The sequence below is a fragment of the Notolepis coatsorum genome (genome assembly GCF_963971535.1).
Source record: "Notolepis coatsorum genome assembly, chromosome: 3".
In the NCBI taxonomy this organism is placed as follows: domain Eukaryota; kingdom Metazoa; phylum Chordata; class Actinopteri; order Aulopiformes; family Paralepididae; genus Notolepis; species Notolepis coatsorum.
This window is the reverse complement of record NC_140167.1, coordinates 161917021-161937095: the sequence shown is the minus strand read 5'-3', so window position 1 is coordinate 161937095 and position 20075 is coordinate 161917021. Positions and strand designations below refer to the sequence as shown.

Sequence of the window (20075 nt, the reverse complement as noted above, 5' to 3'; positions counted from 1 at the left end):
GTCAGTGATCCAGTCAGCCAGTCAGTGATGCAGTCAGTCAGTGATCCAGTCAGTCAGTCAGTCAGTCAGTGATCCAGTCAGTCAGTCAGTGATCCAGTCAGTCAGTGATCCAGTCAGTCAGTCAGTCAGTGATCCAGTCAGTCAGTCAGTGATCCAGTCAGTCAGTCAGTCAGTCAGTCAGTCAGTCAGTCAGTGATACAGTCAGTCAGTCAGTCAGTCAGTCAGTGATCCAGCCAGCCAGTCAGTCAGTCAGTCAGTCAGTCAGTCAGTCAGTGATCCAGTCAGTCAGTCAGTCAGTGATCCAGTCAGTCAGTCAGTCAGTCAGTGATCCAGCCAGTCAGTCAGTCAGTGATCCAGTCAGTGAGTCAGTCAGTGATCCAGCCAGTCAGTCAGTCAGTGATCCAGTCAGTCAGTCAGTCAGTGATCCAGTCAGTCAGTCAGTGATCCAGTCAGTCAGTCAGTGATCCAGTCAGTCAGTCAGTCAGTCAGTCAGTCAGTGATCCAGTCAGTCAGTCAGTCAGTGATCCAGTCAGTCAGTCAGTGATCCAGTCAGTCAGTCAGTCAGTGATCCAGTCAGTCAGTCAGTGATCCAGCCAGCCAGTCAGTCAGTCAGTCAGTCAGTCAGTCAGTCAGTCAGTCAGTCAGTGATCCAGCCAGTCAGTCAGTCAGTCAGTGATCCAGCCAGTCAGTCAGTCAGTCAGTCAGTCAGTCAGTCAGTCAGTCAGTCAGTCAGTCAGTCAGTCAGTCAGTCAGTCAGTCAGTCAGTCAGTCAGTCAGTCAGTCAGTCAGTGATCCAGTCAGTCAGTCAGTGATCCAGCCAGTTAGTGATCCAGTCAGTCAGTCAGTCAGTGATCCAGTCAGTCAGTCAGTCAGTGATCCAGCCAGTCAGTCAGTCAGTGATCCAGTCAGTCAGTCAGTGATCCAGCCAGTCAGTCCGTCAGTGATCCAGTCAGTCAGTCAGTCAGTCAGTCAGTCAGTCAGTCAGTCAGTCAGTCAGTCAGTGATCCAGTCAGTCAGTCAGCCAGTGAGGAGCAGAAAAGCCACCCTGTGTGTGTTAGTGTGTGTTAGTGAGTGTGTGTTAGTGTGTGTGTTAGTGTGTGTGCGTTAGTGTGTGTGTAATGAATGTGTGTGTTAGTGTGTGTGTTAGTGTGTGTGTGTGTGTGTGTTAGTGTGTGTGTATGTGTGTGGTAGTGTGTGTGTTAGTGTGTGTGTATGTGTGTGTTAGTGTGTGTGTATATGTGTGTGTTAGTGTGTGTGTATGTGTGTGTATGTGTGTGTTAGTGTGTGTGTGTGTCTGTGTGTGTGTGTGTGTGTGTGTGTGTCTGTGTGTGTGTGTCTGTGTGTGTGTGTGTGTGTCTCTGTGTGTCTGTGTGTCTGTGTGTGTGTGTACTGTGTGTGTGTGTGTGTCTGTGTGTGTGTCTGTGTCTGTGTGTGTGTCTGTGTGTGTGTGTGTGTGTCTGTGTGTGTGTGTACTGTGCTCTAAAGCCTTGATCTCCACTCAGCCGGCTGCTTTATTCTGGCTCGAGAACATTAGCTCTAGGTAAACACTGACTGGGGCTCTGCAGCCAATAACCTGCTCACACTGCTAACATCCAGGTACTGAGAAACACTGAGGAGAGAGAGGGGAGAGGAGGGGGGGGGGAGAGAGAGAGAGGAGGGGGGAGGTGGAGGGAGAGAGAGGAGAGGAGCGCGGTGGGAGAGGAGAGGGGTGAGAGAGAGAGGGGGGAGAGAGAGAGAGAGAGAGAGGAGAGGAGGGGGAGAGAGAGGAGAGGAGGGGGGGAGAGAGAGAAGAGGGGCGAGAGAGAGATGGGGAGAGGAGGGGAGGGGGGGAGAGAGAGAGAGAAAGAGAGAGAGGAGGGGAGGAGAGAGAGGAGGGGGAGAGAGAGACACAGAGAGAGAGAGAGAGAGAGAGAGACAGAGAGAGGGGGAGAGAGAGAGAGACAGAGATGTACAGAGGGAGGGAGAGAGGAGAGAGAGAGAGAGAGAGAGAGAGAGAGAGAGAGAGAGAGAGAGAGAGAGAGAGAGAGAGAGAGAGAGAGAGAGAGGAGGAGGCAGATCTAATCACCAATGCAGCTAAAGGAACTCTGTTTTTGCCATAATGACATTTTCACTCCACTTGTTATTCAGCGGCTGTCTGCTGGAACCGAGCAGCACGAGCAGAACCGAGCAGAACCGAGCAGCACGAGCAGAACCGAGCAGAACCGAGCAGCACCGAGCAGCACCGAGCAGCACCGAGCAGCACCGAGAAGCACCGTGGAGATGCCCACCGTTAACTCGGCCTCAAGGTGTCTGGAGTGCTGGCAGCTGAGCCCCCTTCGCTCCGATTGGCTGAAGGGTGTGGTCAGGCGATTGATTGGCTAGGGATCACAGGTTAGGAATTAACATGCTTAGGAGCGGAGCGCCGGCGTGGCGACGTTCCAAGTTAACTGGCTACACCGTCACGTGACATCACCAGCCCTACCGTCACGTGACATTACCAGCCCTACCGTCACGTGACATCACCAGCCCTACCGTCACGTGACATCACCAGCCCTACCGTCACGTGACATCACCAGCCCTACCGTCACGTGACATTACCAGCCCTACCGTCACGTGACATCATCAGCCCTACCGTCACGTGACATCACCAGCCCGGCCGTCACGTGACATCACCAGCCCTACCGTCACGTGACATCATCAGCCCTACCGTCACGTGACATCACCAGCCCTACCGTCACGTGACATCACCAGCCCTACCGTCACGTGACATCACCAGCCCTACCGTCACGTGACATCACCAGCCCTACCGTCACGTGACATCACCAGCCCTACCGTCACGTGACATCACCAACCCGGCCGTCACGTGACATCATCAGCCCTACCGTCACGTGACATCATCAGCCCTACCGTCTAGTGATGCACCGATGTGAAAATTGTGGCCGATACCGATAACCGATATTAATATTGCTGTTCTGGCCGATACCGATATTTACCGATGTCGATATCTCTGTATAGAAAACACTTTTTTATGATAATCAAATAAAGAGCTATTTTCCAAAACGCATAATTTTTTTACTTTTGTAACTTATTTTCAGAAATGACTGATATTTTGAAACTATTTAAGGCCAAAACATGTAAAAAGAAAAAAAAAAGATTAAAAAAAAAAAAAAAAAAAAAAAATTATAATATCGGCCCTATCTTGATATCGGTCCGATACCGATGTGTAAAAAAACGGCCATATCGGCCGATATTATATCGGCGGCCGATATATCGTGCATCACTACTACCGTCACGTGACATCATCAGCCCTACCGTCACGTGACATCATCAGCCCTATCGTCACGTGACATCACCAGCCCTACCGTCACGTGACATCACCAGCCCGGCCGTCACGTGTCATCATCAGCCCGGCCGTCACGTGACATCACCAGCCCGGCCGTCACGTGTCATCACCAGCCCTACCGTCACGTGACATCACCAGCCCGGCCGTCACGTGACATCACCAGCCCTACCGTCACGTGACATCACCAACCCGGCCGTCACGTGACATCACCAGCCCTACCGTCACGTGACATCACCAGCCCTACCGTCACGTGACATCAGCCCGGCACTCACGTGACATCATCAGTCCGGCACTCACGTGACATCATCAGTCCGGCACTCACGTGACATCATCAGTCCGGCACTCACGTGACATCAGCAAAAAAAAATATCTTCCAAGCAAGAATCATAGCCACGTTAATAACGTTTGTAATAAACCAAACCGTTTGTAAATCCGTCAAGATTTCAGCGAGTTAGGAGTATTTTTGTTTGTGCAGATCATCACCTTAAAGCAGTAGTAGTGAGCCATCTAGTGGTTATATATCTATGACATCACCAGCCTGGCCGTTACCATTATCAGCGGCAACGACAAGCAAGAAGAATTGGCACCAAAATGCGCAGGAATCTAAATGAGTTCCTAACGTCTGTCCCCAGTCTGCAGCGCTCCCTGCATGGAGTCTGTCCCCAGTCTGCAGCGCTCCCTGCATGGAGTCTGTCCCCAGTCTGCAGCGCTGCCTGCATGGAGTCTGTCCCCAGTCTGCAGCGCTCCCTGCATGGAGTCTGTCCCCAGTCTGCAGCGCTCCCTGCATGGAGTCTGTCCCCAGTCTTCAGCGCTCCCTGCATGGAGTCTGTCCCCAGTCTGCAGCGCTCCCTGCATGGAGTCTGTCCCCAGTCTGCAGCGCTCCCTGCATGGAGTCTGTCCCCAGTCTTCAGCGCTCCCTGCATGGAGTCTGTCCCCAGTCTTCAGCGCTCCCTGCATGGAGTCTGTCCCCAGTCTGCAGCGCTCCCTGCATGGAGTCTGTCCCCAGTCTGCAGCGCTGCAGCGCTCCCTGCATGGAGTCTGTCCCCAGTCTGCAGCGCTCCCTGCATGGAGTCTGTCCCCAGTCTGCAGCGCTCCCTGCATGGAGTCTGTCCCCAGTCTGCAGCGCTCCCTGCATGGAGTCTGTCCCCAGTCTGCAGCGCTCCCTGCATGGAGTCTGTCCCCAGTCTGCAGCGCTCCCTGCATGGAGTCTGTCCCCAGTCTGCAGCGCTCCCTGCATGGAGTCTGTCCCCAGTCTGCAGCGCTCCCTGCATGGAGTCTGTCCCCAGTCTGCAGCGCTCCCTGCATGGAGTCTGTCCCCAGTCTGCAGCGCTCTCTGCATGGAGTCTGTCTGAGGAAGGCAGGCAGCATCGCAGAGCACACCTCTGTTTGCCCTCCTCCCCTCTGGGAGGCGCTGTGGGAACCTCCGTTCCAAGTCACGCAGGCTCATCCAAGTCATGCAGGCTCAGGAACAGCTTCTTCCCCTCCTCTGACCCCACCCCCGTACAAACTCAGTGTGACGACGATACATCTTAATTATAATCTCATCTGAATCTCATCCCTGGATTTCCCCAAGGGGATCAATATATAAGGAATATCTTATCTCATCTTATTCCTGCTTCTCTCTTAATCGTCATTTTGCTTTTACGCCGTGCTCAGGTTGGGATTCATTCGGAAACAGAGTGAAAAGGGATCCCAACCTGAGCACAACACGAGAGCAAAATGGCCACCGTGTGAACATGCTCTGGATGTTATGGTCTAAATCTGACGTTACGTAAAAAGGTTTTTAGACTAGATTCATTCTTACATGACTGTAGCCGTCATACACAAAATTAATATGCACACTTTCCAATTCCTGAAATGTTTTATACAACATTCGCCGTATGACAATAGAATACAAGAATCTACAAGCTTTCTGCATGAGTCAGCACAGCCTCTGTTTGTTCGATCACAATGTCACTTAGTAGGGACATTTTTTTTAGCGGTTAGTTGCACCAGTAGCTGCATTTGCTTTCAGTATGAAATAGTAACTGTAATCATAATAATCATAATAATCATAACTACCTGCTGTAGCAGAGTGGCCTATTCGCACTGACCCTTTTAGACAGGCAGTTAGCAAGAGGGAAAAGAAGGGTGAGAACAAGAGAAAAGAGTGAGAGCAGGAGAAAAGAGTGAGAGCAGGATAGGAGAGAAGAGTGAGAGCTGGAGAGAAGAGTGAGAGCTGGAGAGAAGAGTGGAGTGAGAGCAGGAGAGAAGAGTGAGAGCTGGAGAGAAGAGTGAGAGCTGGAGAGAAGAGTGAGAGCAGGGTAGGAGAGAAGAGTGAGAGCTGGAGAGAAGAGTGAGAGCAGGAGAGAAGAGTGAGAGCAGGAGAGAAGAGTGAGAGCAGGAGAGAAGAGTGAGAGCAGGAGAGAAGAGTGGGAGCAAGAGAGAAGAGTGGAGTGAGAGCAAGAGAGAAGAGTGAGAGCAAGAGAGAAGAGTGGGAGCAGGAGAGAAGAGTGAGAGCAGGAGAGAAGAGTGAGAGCAGGAGAGAAGAGTGGAGTGAGAGCAAGAGAGAAGAGTGAGAGCAGGAGAGAAGAGTGAGAGCAGGAGAGAAGAGTGAGAGCAGGAGAGAATAGTGAGAGCAGGAGAGAAGAGTGAGAGCAAGAGAGAAGGGTGAGAGCAAGAGAGAAGAGTGGAGTGAGAGCAAGATAGAAGAGTGAGAGCAGGAGAGAAGAGTGAGAGCAGGAGAGAAGAGTGGAGTGAGAACAGGAGATAAGAGTGAGAGCAGGAGAGAAGAGTGGAGTGAGAGCAAGAGAGAAGAGTGAGAGCAGGAGAGAAGAGTGAGAGCAGGAGAGAAGAGTGAGAGCAGGAGAGAAGAGTGGAGTGAGAGCAAGATAGAAGAGTGAGAGCAGGAGAGAACAGTGAGAGCAGGAGAGAAGAGTGAGAGCAGGAGAGAAGAGTGAGAGCAGGAGAGAACAGTGAGAGCAGGAGAGAAGAGTGAGAGCAGGAGAGAAGAGAGAGCAAGAGAGAAGAGTGAGAGCAGGATAGAAGAGTGAGAGCAAGAGAGAAGAGTGAGAGCAGGATAGAAGAGTGGGAGCAGGAGAGAAGAGTGAGAGCAGGAGCGAAGAGTGAGAGCAAGAGAGAAGAGTGAGAGCAAGAGAGAAGAGTGCAGTGAGAGCAAGAGAGAAGAGAGAGAGAGCAAGAGAGAAGAGAGAGAGAGCAGGAGAGAAGAGAGAGAGCAAGAGAGAAGAGAGAGCAGGAGAGAAGAGTGAGAGCAGGAGAGAAGAGTGAGAGCAGGAGAGAAGAGTGAGAGCAAGAGAGAAGAGTGAGAGCAAGAGAGAAGAGTGAGAGCAGGAGAGAAGAGAGAGCAGGAGAGAAGAGTGAGAGCAGGATAGAAGAGTGAGTGCAGGAGAGAAGAGTGAGAGCAAGAGAGAAGAGTGAGAGCAAGAGAGAAGAGTGGAGTGAGAGCAAGAGAGAAGAGTGAGAGCATGAGAGAAGAGTGAGAGCAGGAGAGAAGAGTGAGTGCAGGAGAGAAGAGTGAGAGCAAGAGAGAAGAGTGGAGTGAGAGCAAGATAGAAGAGTGAGAGCAGGAGAGAAGAGTGAGAGCAGGAGAGAAGAGTGAGAGCAAGAGAGAAGAGTGAGAGCATGAGAGAAGGGTGAGAGCAGGAGAGAAGAGTGAGAGCAAGAGAGAAGAGAGAGAGCAGGAGAGAAGAGTGAGAGCAAGAGAGAAGAGTGAGCGCAGGAGAGAAGAGTGAGAGCGGGAGAGAAGAGTGAGAGCAAGAGAGAAGAGAGAGAGCAAGAGAGAAGAGTGAGAGCAGGAGAGAAGAGTGAGAGCAAGAGAGAAGAGAGAGAGAGAGCAAGAGAGAAGAGAGAGCAGGAGAGAAGAGTGAGAGCATGAGAGAAGAGTGAGAGCAGGAGAGAAGAGTGAGAGCAGGAGAGAAGAGTGAGAGCATGAGAGAAGAGTGAGAGCAGGAGAGAAGAGTGAGAGCAAGAGAGAAGAGTGGAGTGAGAGCAAGAGAGAAGAGTGAGAGCAGGAGAGAAGAGTGAGAGCAAGAGAGAAGAGTGAGAGCAGGAGAGAAGAGTGAGAGCAAGAGAGAAGAGTGGAGTGAGAGCAAGATAGAAGAGTGAGAGCAGGAGAGAAGAGTGAGAGCAGGAGAGAACAGTGAGAGCAGGAGAGAAGAGTGAGAGCAGGAAAGAAGAGTGGAGTGAGAACAGGAGAGAAGAGTGGAGTGAGAGCAAGATAGAAGAGTGAGAGCAAGAGAGAAGAGTGAGAGCAGGAGAGAAGAGTGAGAGCAGGAGAGAAGAGTGAGAGCAGGAGAGAAGAGTGAGAGCAAGAGAGAAGAGTGAGAGCAGGAGAGAAGAGTGAGAGCAGGAGAGAAGAGTGAGAGCAAGAGAGAAGAGTGAGAGCAGGAGAGAAGAGTGAGAGCAGGAGAGAAGAGTGAGAGCAAGAGAGAAGAGTGAGAGCAGGAGAGAAGAGTGAGAGCAGGAGAGAAGAGTGGAGTGAGAGCAAGAGAGAAGAGTGAGAGCAAGAGAGAAGAGTGAGAGCAGGAGAGAATAGTGAGAGCAGGAGAGAAGAGTGAGAGCAAGAGAGAAGAGTGAGAGCAGGAGAGAAGAGTGAGAGCAGGAGAGAAGAGTGAGAGCAAGAGAGAAGAGTGAGAGCAGGAGAGAAGAGTGAGAGCAGGAGAGAAGAGTGGAGTGAGAGCAAGAGAGAAGAGTGAGAGCAAGAGAAGAGTGGAGTGAGAGCAAGATAGAAGAGTGAGAGCAGGAGAGAAGAGTGAGAGCAGGATAGAAGAGTGAGAGCAGGAGAGAAGAGTGAGAGCAGGAGAGAAGAATGAGAGCAGGAGAGAAGAGTGAGAGCAGGAGAGAAGAGTGAGAGCAGGAGAGAAGAGTGGAGTGAGAGCAAGAGAGAAGAGTGAGAGCAAGAGAAGAGTGAGAGCAGGAGAGAAGAGTGAGAGCAGGAGAGAAGAGTGAGAGCAGGAGAGAAGAGTGAGAACAGGAGAGAAGAGTGAGAGCAGGAGAGAAGAGTGAGAACAGGAGAGAAGAGTGAGATCATGAGAGAAGAGTGAGAGCAAGAGAGAAGAGTGGAGTGAGAGAAGAGTGGAGTGAGAGCAAGAGAGAAGAGTGGAGTGAGAGCAAGAGAGAAGAGTGAGAGCAAGAGAGAAGAGTGGAGTGAGAGCAGGAGAGAAGAGTGAGAGCAGGAGAGAAGAGTGAGAGCAGGAGAGAAGAGTGAGAGCAGGAGAGAAGAGTGAGAGCAGGAGAGAAGAGTGAGAGCAGGATAGAAGAGTGAGAGCAGGAGAGAAGAGTGAGAGCAGGAGAGAAGAGTGGAGTGAGAGCAAGAGAGAAAAGTGAGAGCAAGAGAGAAGGGTGAGAGCAAGAGAAGAGAAGAGTGAGAGCAAGAGAGAAGAGTGAGAGCAGGAGAGAATAGTGAGAGCAAGAGAGAAGAGTGGAGTGAGAGCAAGAGAGAAGAGTGAGAGCAAGAGAGAAGAGTGGAGTGAGAGCAAGATAGAAGAGTGAGAGCAGGAGAGAAGAGTGAGAGCAGGAGAGAATAGTGAGAGCAGGAGAGAAGAGTGAGAGCAAGAGAGAAGAGTGGAGTGAGAGCAAGAGAGAAGAGTGAGAGCAAGAGAGAAGAGTGGAGTGAGAGCAAGATAGAAGAGTGAGAGCAGGAGAGAAGAGTGAGAGCAGGAGAGAAGTGTGAGAGCAGGAGAGAAGAGTGGATGGAGAACAAGATGGAAGAGTGGAGTGAAAACAGGAGAGAAGAGTGAGAGCAGGAGAGAAGAGTGGAGTGAGAGCAAGAGAGAAGAGTGGAGTGAGAGGCAGAGAGAAGAGTGGAGTGAGAGAAGATAGAATAGTGGAGTGAGAACAAGAGAAGAGAGGAGTGAGAGGAGAAGAGTTGAGTGAGAGCAAGAGAGAGTGGAGTGAGAGCAATAAAGAAAGGAGTGAGACGACCTGTGACCTGTCCCTCTGTGTGAGGAGGACAACCTGTGACATCTCCCTTCATAAATGGTAAAATGGCTGTTTTTTTATATAGCGCTTTTATCCAAAGCGCTTTACAATTTGTTACTAACATTTTACCCATTCACACACACATTCACACACCGACGGCGGAGGCGACCATGCAAGGTGCCAACCTGCTCATCGGGAGCAATTAGGGGTTAAGTGTCTTGCTCAAAAACACATCGACACGCTGCCCGGGAGGAGCGGGAATCGAACTGGGAACCTCCGGATTGCCAGACGACTGCTCTACCTCCCGAGCCACTGTTGCCCTTCATGCCATTGGGTTCAGTGTAACAGAGCAAAGTCTGAATCCAGTCCCCCCCACCCCCCGCCCAGGACACTCAAAATACACAGTAAACAGTAGTTCCTGGACGCAGGCCTTTCAGACGAGGCTGAACACGCTGGCTCTGTCTCTGCTGACAATGACCAAAACAGGTCAGGTGGGCGGTTTTGTTTGTGGATTGGAGCAGGTTATATCAGAACACAGGGTGCCCAGAACTGTGTGTGAGTGTGTGAGTAAGTGAGTGAGTGAGTGAGTGAGTGAGTGAGTGAGTGAGTGAGTGAGTGAGTGAGTGAGTGAGTGAGTGAGTGAGTGAGTGAGTGAGTGAGTGAGTGAGTGAGTGAGTGAGTGAGTGGGTGAGTGAGTGAGTGCATGCTACAGGCATGATAAAATAAGCTGAGAGACATCTGTTATTAGTAAGGGTGGACAGACTGTACTGTAACTCCTGTAGTTTAGAGTGTAGAGTGTGTGTGTGTGTGCGTAGAGTGTGCGTATGTGTAGTGTGTGTGTTTGTTTGTGTGTGTGTGTACGCATATGTAGAGTGTGTGTATGTGTAGAGTGTGTATGTAGAGTGTATGTGTAGAGTGTGTATGTACAGATACATCCAGTGTGGTCCAGCAGGGCCAGGTGTCGCCTCCAGACCTCACAGACAGTCTGGACGGGAGGCTCTGCCCTGTGAGGACACGGCAATAACCACAACAGCTGCTTGAAGAGGCAGAGGGTGAGGGGCTGAGATCACTTCACATGACCCCACGACATGACCCCACTGCCTGGGCGGGGAGGGAGGGAGACGCAGCCTGTCAGCTCGCTAGCTAACTGTAAGCTAGCCATCTAACTGTAAAATAGCTAGCCAACTGTAAGCTAGCAAGCTAACTGTAAGCTAGCTAGATAACTGTAAAGTAGCCAGCTAACTGTAAACTAGCCATCTAACTGTAAAATAGCTAGCCAACTGTAAGCTAGCTAGATAACTGTAAAGTAGCCAGCTAACTGTAAACTAGCCATCTAACTGTAAAATAGCTAGATAACTGTAAGCTAGGTTCGATTCCCGCTTGGGTACCAGGTTGCCGTGTTGCCAGGTACCCAGGTGGGGTATCTCCCGGGCTTTTCTGTGTGGAGTTTGCATGTTCTCCCCCCGGTGCTCGCAAGGGTTTCCCCTCCCAATAAGAGAAACCCAATGGAAAAACATGCACAACAGATCGCTAGCTGTCGCGTCCCTGACGAAGACAGGACAGGAACACTTGGATTGGTCCCTGGGCATGGCGCTCGCTGCAGCCCTCGTCTGCCCTTGGGGGGGGGAAGGACGACGGGATGGGAAGTGCAGAGAACATTTAGTCAGCGACTCAGTGCATGTGTGTGTGTGTTCCTGTGGGTCGCCCATCACATGTGTGTGTGTGTTAATCTGATGACAAATAAAGACTTCTACTTAAAGCTAGAGTTGTTCCGATACCGATACCAGTATCGGAAATGCCGCCGATACTGCCTAAAATGCTGGTATCGGTATCGGCGAGTACCCTCTAATGTTGCGCTCCGATACCATGACGTAATTTATCAACAACACTGCGGACGTTGGGCTCTGTAGATACTTTATATACTCATACTTCGCTGGGTGAGCATTATAAAACAAACGTGTGCTTAATCGACCGTGAATTAAAGTGTCAATTGCCATTAACAGCAGAGCAGATACTTTCTTAAAATGCCATTGTCCCGACAGCGCTGTTGACGGGAGCTCTGATGAGTTCGCTTGGTGGCTGGTGTTATTAGCATTGAACAGCTAACCGAAAGCTAGCTTTGACGTTACCTTGGCTAAAGTTGGGGCTATTCACATAATCCAGCAATAATGGCTGCAGATCTGCAAGCAAAGTACAGCAAGTTGGCAAAGGAGTATTCCAAGTTAAATCACAATGTCACCGGCAGTAACGTTACAGTCTTTCCATATAGCGGTAGCTCATGCTAGCTAATATAGCTCACGGTAACGTTGTCATTGCACAATTGCACGTCGCATACACAATTAATGACATGTTGCGGACAGCCATATCGGCGACAATGTTTAGCTTTTAGTGCCAAATGATAAGAGTCTGAGGCGGAGTCTCAAAAGAGAATGTTGAATATTTATTGTGCAAAAATCACAACAACAGAGCCTCTGGTACTAAACGGAGCCTTCTTGTGGAAGCAAGTGCAGCAACGAATAATGTCCGTGTGGAACTAATGTGCCAACAACCTTTCCGTGGGTGAACTCATTGGAGATAGTTTTCAATTACTGATACTAATACTAATCTATACAATCACCTGTTGTTGAATAAATAATACCATTACTTTATAGTTATTACTAAAAAACAGTATATATAAAACAGTAGCTGTATTAAAAAAAAAACGTTTTATAATTTATATAATATTTTTTTATTTTTTTAATGTATGCACTGGTATCGGATAAGTATCGGTATCGGCCGATACCCAAAGCTTAGGTATCGGAATCGGATCGGAAAGGAAAAAATGGTATCGGAACATCTCTACTTAAAGCTAACTGTAAGATAGCTAGCTAACTGTAAGCTAGCATCTCATAAGAGCAGAGCTGCCACTCAGGATCTCCCACTGCAGCCAAGAAAGAAGCCATTGACACGACGGGGACAACATACAGTAGTAGACTCTAGATTAGATTAGATTAGAAACACTTCATAGTCCACTTCTGGAAATTTGCCGTTCAAACGCCCCACAAGTGACCAGGCTGCTCCTGACACCAGGTTTGAGCCACCACTAATTTATTGACTAATTTAGCTAACCCAAACCAGGGCTATCTGCTGGACTGTGCTGGTGCAATCTGGTGTCTGCAAATCTGCAAGTTGGTGTAACATATAGATTAGATTCAGATGTATTATCATTATACCACAAAAGTACAGGTGATTAAACGGAGTATAAAATATATATAAATGATATATTATATATAAACTACTGAGTAATAGTGCTAATCAGATGTATGTACAGTGATACAGGTATAAAGACACTATGGTAGTAAGTCGTACTGGCCAGCAGCGTAACTAGTAAGTGTAGGTAAGGGATATGTACAGATATAGATATAGTATCTACAGATATGTAAAAAGGATTATATGCAGGTATGTACAGACAGATGTGGATAGATATATATACGCTAAGAATAAATATATATACACGGTATATACAGCATTATTGTACATGCTATCCTACAGAGCTATATGGGTTAATAGGTGTATAAGTAGATACGAGGCGGCATGCAGGGATCACCACCTGACACAAAGTGGTTGACACAACCGAGTGACCTTGCCTTTCCTAGAGCACCTTGTTCAGATGGCTCAGGACTGAACACAACAGCTAAGTTTGATAACTGGCTAGCTTCCGAGCTAGCTTCTATAACGGCGCTGCTCTTAGGAAATATGTTCCAATTTAAAAAGAACATAACAAACCCACTGAGTCAGCTGTGATTGTGTGAGCGGAGAGACGTTGCTGGGGGTCGCCAGGGAGCGATTTCTGTAACTTCTAATTAGTGCCGTGGTCCTGTCATCCAGCTGAAAGCTCTTCATATGGATGCTTCTCGTCGCCGATTACCCAGAGGTGACGCAGCAATGCTGACCTTTTCTAATTGCCCACCATCCCAGGGTCTCCACTACCAATTAACCACCACCGGCTCGCTGAGCGTCGGACTCAAAGTGGCCGACTGAGGAAGAGATACTGTAGTTTCCATTCAATCACTCGGGTGAAAAAACGCATCTGTACCGAAGCGACCGCCTTACATTTGAAATGAATGGCAATAGAGAAAGAGGTGCAGATTGCAACCTGTATTGGTTTCACACCATACTACTACTACTACTACTACTACTACTACTACTACTAAAACTACTACTACTACTACTAAAACTACTGCTACTACTACTACTACTAAAACTACTACTACTAAAACGACTGCTACTACTACTAAAACTACTGCTACTACTACTACTACTAAAACTACTACTACTACTAAAACTACTGCTACTACTACTAAAACTACTGCTACTACTACTAAAACTACAACTACTACTACTAAAACTACAACTACTAAAACTACTACTATTGCTACTACTACTACTACTACTACAACTACTACTGCTGCTACAACTACTACTACAAATACAACTACAACTGCTGCTGCTACTACTACAACTACTACAACTACTGTACAACTACTACTACTACCACTACTACTACAACAACAACACTTTCACTGCCGATGCAGATTCCTAAATGAATACCATTCTGATCAACTACTGAACAGCACAGACTCAGATCATGAGTTTTGTCATTGGACAAAAACATATCGAGATATAATACACCAGTGCTTAGACCTCTACACTACCCAGCCACACCAGGATAAGATTTTAGAATTGGGGACATTTTGATACAGATACTCCGTTTAAATCTGGGTATTGGCCTGACATCTGATTATCAGTGATGCACCTCAACTGATGCAAAAGAGCTTCTTGTGATCAATCACCAAGAAATACCTTCTCAAGCATGGCATTAACTCTTCAAAATAAATAAATACATATCATGCACTCTCTGCAAATGTCACTATTTTCTCCTACGGCGTGCGCCAGGCCAGAGCAAAACAGAAAACGAAATTGAAACAGGAGGAGAACGGAGGCAATCTCCTCCCAGAGGCCAGGGCGCCATGGGTCCGCTGGCCCACGCTGCATTGTTTGCCCGCGGGCGCGCTCTGGCTGCAACCCGAGACCATGTCTCGGAGCGAGGGCCGCAGCCAAGTGGCTGACTCAGCCGCCTGAGAGCCAAACACATTGGCTTTATTCCTGTAACGCTCCTCGCCCCCTGATCCTAAACAACGTGGATTTATACCCCGTTTGCTCAGCTCAGATGTCACCAGGGGTGTAAAAAGTACCCAGAAATTATACTTAAGTGAAAGTATGGGTACCGTACTCAAGTAAAGGTAAGAGTATCTGGCTAAAAACACACTTGAGTAAGAGTCAAAAGGTTTCTACTTTTAAATGTACTTAAGTACGGTACTAAAAAGTAGAAGTAAAAACTTTTTTTCTGACTGTCTATTCTTCTGATAGCAGGTGTTTAATCAAAGATCCCCGCTTTCTAGTCTTGCACAAGGACCAATCAGCATGGGTATGGGCGGGTTAATTTTCCATTGATGGGGATTTGATTGGCTGTTTTTAAATAAAGTGCGGCCGCAGGATTAATAACGTTAACGTTAGTTCGGCCAGAGAAACAAATATACGAATTAAAATAGTTGGACCTGCGAGATTTGTACTTTGTAGGTCTGCATTTTAAATGTAAGGAGTAAAAAGTATGTTTTTTTTCCTCTGAAATGTAATTGAGTAAAAGTACAAGTATACAAACCTAATAATACTCGAGTAAAGTACAAATCCCCAAAAACAGTACTTAAGTATTGTAACGATACAATACGGACGGTTGTCTTCAGTGCAGTGGGTAGCAGACACTGGATCTCTCACTGGGAACATGTATACAGTGCACTCCGTAAGTCCGAGTCCAGTGGGTTTTGTGGTTCTGTCTCCGTCCTCCGCGGGGTGTGAGATGGACCAATGACGATGAGGATAAAGTGCAGGACTTCAGCTTTAATCTGAGTGTTTGTTTACATCCATATCAGGTAAACCATGTAGGAATTGTTTATACTGCATATAATCCATATAACTCTGTATGATGATAACATGTACAATAATTCCGTATATACCATATATACATACTTAATGTATATATATCTATCCACATCGGTCTGTACATACCTGCATATAATCCTTTTACATATCTGTAGATATTATATCTATATCTGTACATATCCCTTACCTACTCTTACTAGTTACACTGCTGGCCAGTATGACTTACTACCATAGTGTCTTTATACCTGTATCACTGTACATATTAATATTACAACTCTGTACATCTGATTAGCACCATTACTCAGTAGTACTAATTCATATATTTTATACCCAGTTTAATCACCTGTACATTATATATTACTATTGCACTTTACTGTTACATTTGCACTCTGGTTGGAGGCCAAACTTATTTTAGTTGTACTGTACTTATACTGTATGATGACAATACATTTGCATAGAATCTAATGTAATCTAATCTAAGATATCAGGTTCATCATTTAACCAGGGATCGTGTCCTCTTAAATACACACAACCACTTGGACAAGTGCAAACTTTCATATACAGGGGGCGACAGTGGCTCAGGAGGTAGAGCAGTCGTCTGGTAATCCGGAGGTTCCCAGTTCGATTCCCGCTCCTCCCAGGGCAGTGTGTCAAAGTATCCTTGAGCAAGACACTTAACCCCTAATTGCTCCCGATGTGCAGATTGGCACCTTGCATGGTTGCCTCCGCCGTCGGTGTGTGAATGTGTGAGTGAATGGGTAAAATGTGTTGTAAAGAGCTATATAAATGCAGCCATTTACCATTTATATATAAATGCAGCCATTTATATACATAAGACCTACTACTGGCGGTAGCCCGATGCAATATCAGACTGCCACATTTCCTTCCTCTACTGGGCTCAACATCCATCGCCCACCCTGTCCTGCAACCACAGTGCAGTCAGCAACACTCTGACCATAATAATGAAACCTTTTACAGTGACAAATGGTTATACAGTCGTACGTGGCGATACAGGCTCTGCTCTCGAGATGCTCTCCGTGCAAATCCCTGCGAGTCTGTGACAGATTTGGCTGAGAGCGCAAATAAACCCCCCCCTCCCACGGGGACATGCTGAGTAGAGCCGTTAGAAACCACATCCTCAGAAGATTTGATACTGACAATTGAGACGCTAAGCCAGTGTAGCATGTAGAGAGCATGTCTTGAGGATGAAACAGATTGGTGGAGGTGGAGGAGGCTGGGATGGTGGGGGATTGTTCAGCAGTTCAGTAGTTCAGTGTGGCATGTAGGGGTGTAAAGTACTTGAGTAATTGTACTTTGTGACAATACTTGAGTACTGTTTTGGGGGATTTGTACTTTACTCGAGTATTATTAGGTTTGTATACTTGTACTTTTACTCAATTACATTTCAGAGAAAAAAAACATACTTTTTACTCCTTACATTTAAAATGCAGACCTACAAAGTACAAAGTACAAATCTCACAGGTCCAACTATTTTAATTAGTATGTTTGTTTCTCTGGCCAAACTAACGTTAACGTTATTAATCCTGCAGCCGCACTTTATTTAAAAACAGCCAATCAAATCCCCATCAATGGAAAATTAACCCGCCCATACCCATGCTGATTTGTCCCTGTGCAAGACTAGAAAGCGGGGATCTTTGATTAAACACCTGTTATCAGAAGAATAGACAGTCAGAACATTTTTACTTTTACTTTTTAGTACTTAGGTACATTTAAAAGTAGAAACTTTTTTACTTTTACTCAAGTGTGATTTTAGCCAAATAATCAGACTTTTACTTGAGTAAGATTTTGAGACGGTACCCAATACTTTCACTTAAGTATAATTTCTGGGTACTTTATAAATCTTTTTTCTTTTTTTTGTTAGGCCACTGAAATTAGAAGCAGGCCAGGACAGTGTTTCTAGTTGTATTCTAAAATTATATTCTATTGTATTCTAAAATGTGACTATATGGTTTTATATTAACTTAATAAATAAACAAAAACGAAAAATCTACTTATTTCAACAAACATTTCAAACTAAATAACAGATTATGCACATAAAATGCTGAAAACAACCGAAACAACAATAGTATTTTAATGAGGCTATTATTATTATCATTATTATTTTGCAACAAGTTAGCCCTCTCATAAATAGCACATATAAATGAAGAACTAACTTGAACTAACTTAATAGGATTGAAGTGATATTTGGCTTAAAAAATCAGTCGCCTGGCAAAAGAAATAAAAAAAAAAGCCTGACGATGTGCATTGGGCCGCGGCTCTCTGACGCCTTATTTTCTGGGTCCCGGCCTGAAAAGTTTGGGAACCCCTGGTCTAGAGGAGGAAACAGATTGATGCAGGTGGAGGAGGCTGGGATGGTGGAGGGAGTTTTAACACACACCACTGTGCAGCAGTCCTGCGCAAGCAGCAGCAGAGTACAGACAGCTACTCTCTGAACAGTGGCAGGCAGAACAGCTCAACATGGAGCACCCTGTTGACAAGAGCTTTAGCCTGGTTGACCTGGACACCTTGGTGTCCTGCACGAGCTAACGCTAAGCTACATTAAAATAACTTAAAATAAACAACCTATGAGAAACACTGAGACTAGCGACCAGAGACAGTTAGGAGAAAGACCACGTCAATAAGTAACCATGTGAAAGATATGACTAGTTTTCATATGGTTATAACAGAAAGTACGTACGTAAACACCTTTTAATTCTGACAAAGTGGTGTTTAGTCCTTTAGACTGAATCTGTTCAGGGCCTGTGTGGAGGTGAGAGTTATGGGGACAGGGCTGCCTGAATAGAAGCCGGTCGCTAGGTGACCAGAGATAGTTGCCAAGCCTGAACTTTTGATAAACGCTGTAAGCTTTTCTTTGGGTGAAAGTGGACAGACATAGAGAGAGGAGAGTTAGATTCAAGCTTCAAGGCCACATTCTGTAGGGGAACACTCCTTTCACACACACACAGAGAGAGAGAGAGAGAGAGAGAGAGAGAGAGAGAGAGAGAGAGAGAGAGAGAGAGAGAGAGAGAGAGAAGAGAGAAGAGAGAAGAGAGAAGAGAGAAGAGAGGAGAGAGGAGAGAGAGAGAGAGAGAGAGAGAGAGAGAGAGAGAGAGAGAGAGAGAGAGAGAGAGAGAGAGAGAGAGAGAGAGAGAACACCAAAACTAGGGGTGGGACGATACATCGATCCAGATCGATACATCGATGTAATTATCAACAATCGAATCGGATCGATGCGATGTAATAAGATCGATTCATATCGATACTCTTATTTTGAAAATCCTGTGGCGAGTCTCATATCCGCCCAAGAACAACAGCAGTAGCTCCGTGTGTGTAGATGTTACAGCATAGCATTCTCCCTTTCTGTGTGTGTGTGTGTGTGTGCGCGCGTCTTTGGAAAGACCAGATGAGGTCAGAGGAGTTTGATGTTTAAATGTTATTTAAACATAAACAATATAATACATAATAAATGTAGGCCTATACATGATCATGCAACATCAACAAATTGTTGTAGGAACGGTTTGGGAGAGGGAGGTTGTGAGTTTTGAGTTCCAAAAAATGTAGCTTAAAGTTTAAAGCTCAATATATAAAAACGTGGCACTTTACAGTGAACAGGAGGTCTATTTGTATTAAAAACAATAGATTGATTTTCCTTTAAATGTCTGGAAGAGCTCAAAAATACAAATGTCAAATGATATTTTCATTACCTTTTTTTTTGTTGATCTAAATGTTACTGATTGTGTTAAATGGGCATATGATATCATCTCATATCGATCGCAGGCACCTGAATCTAATCGTATCGTATTGTATCGTGAGAGACTTTGTGATATCGGCAAATATCGTATCGTTGTCCAAAGAATCGATATCGTATCGTATCATGATGAAACTGGTGATTCCCACCCCTAACCAAAACACAACCCAGACACAGCCAGGAGATAAATAAATAAACTAAAAAAGAGACGATGCAGGCGGATAACGATCAACGACAGGCTAATCCGACTGTAATCTAACACATGACAGCACTGATCATGACAGATACTAGAGCAGACCATACAACTAGCCACCCAAACAACTGCCTCTCTGCACTGCTGCAGTCAGGCAAGGCCCCTGGGAGTTCACTACGAAAGTGTAACACATTCGTGCCACGCGCAAAATACTGTATGCACATGCCTTACCATGGTGATCTCCTGCACACACACACACACACACACACACACACACACATGAACCCTAACCCATGAAATGCTTTATTTATGTCCACATAAATACAAAGCACATTAAGGACATAAACACTAACAGTGCAATCAGCTCATTGGGAGTCATTCAGTTACGCTTGTGACTGCGCAGAAACCATCGTACACATACAATATTAACAACAGAGGATGTTTCAAATATGGGTTAAAGGATACAATAGCATTACCGTAAAACTACATCTACTCTATGGGTACAAAAAGCAACGCCGTCTCCAAATAGAGCGGCTACCAATAATAGCAGATATAGAGCAACACCTTGCTAACTGTTTAGCCTTTCTCTTGGAGATGTGGGCCATCTGAAGGCCCCTAACCACCAGCTTGTGAACATGACCCAGGCTGCCAAAAATGAAAACTAAAAGTTGACACTTGTAGCCTAGTTGTGAAATGTTCAGCACACACACTTCACACACATACTTCAAATGTAGATATGGTAAGAAACAAACACCACTGTAACACAAGAGCCAGCATTATGTCCTCCTGTGTTCCTGATGTTAAGAGTAAGACGGCCAGAAACCATTTATTTTTTACACTGGTATCTCCTTATGGAACAGCCTGCCTATGCACATCAAGCAAACCCAGACTAAAGCGTTTTTTTAAACAATAGT

General features: G+C 46.3%; 1 protein-coding gene across 11 annotated transcripts in view; it reads right to left on the bottom strand.

Moving 5' to 3' along the window:
* LOC311225604 (plakophilin-4-like) overlaps nucleotides 1-20075 on the bottom strand; it is a 411012-nt gene that overhangs the window by 99153 nt on the left and 291784 nt on the right. The gene's annotated exons all lie outside the window — the stretch shown is intronic.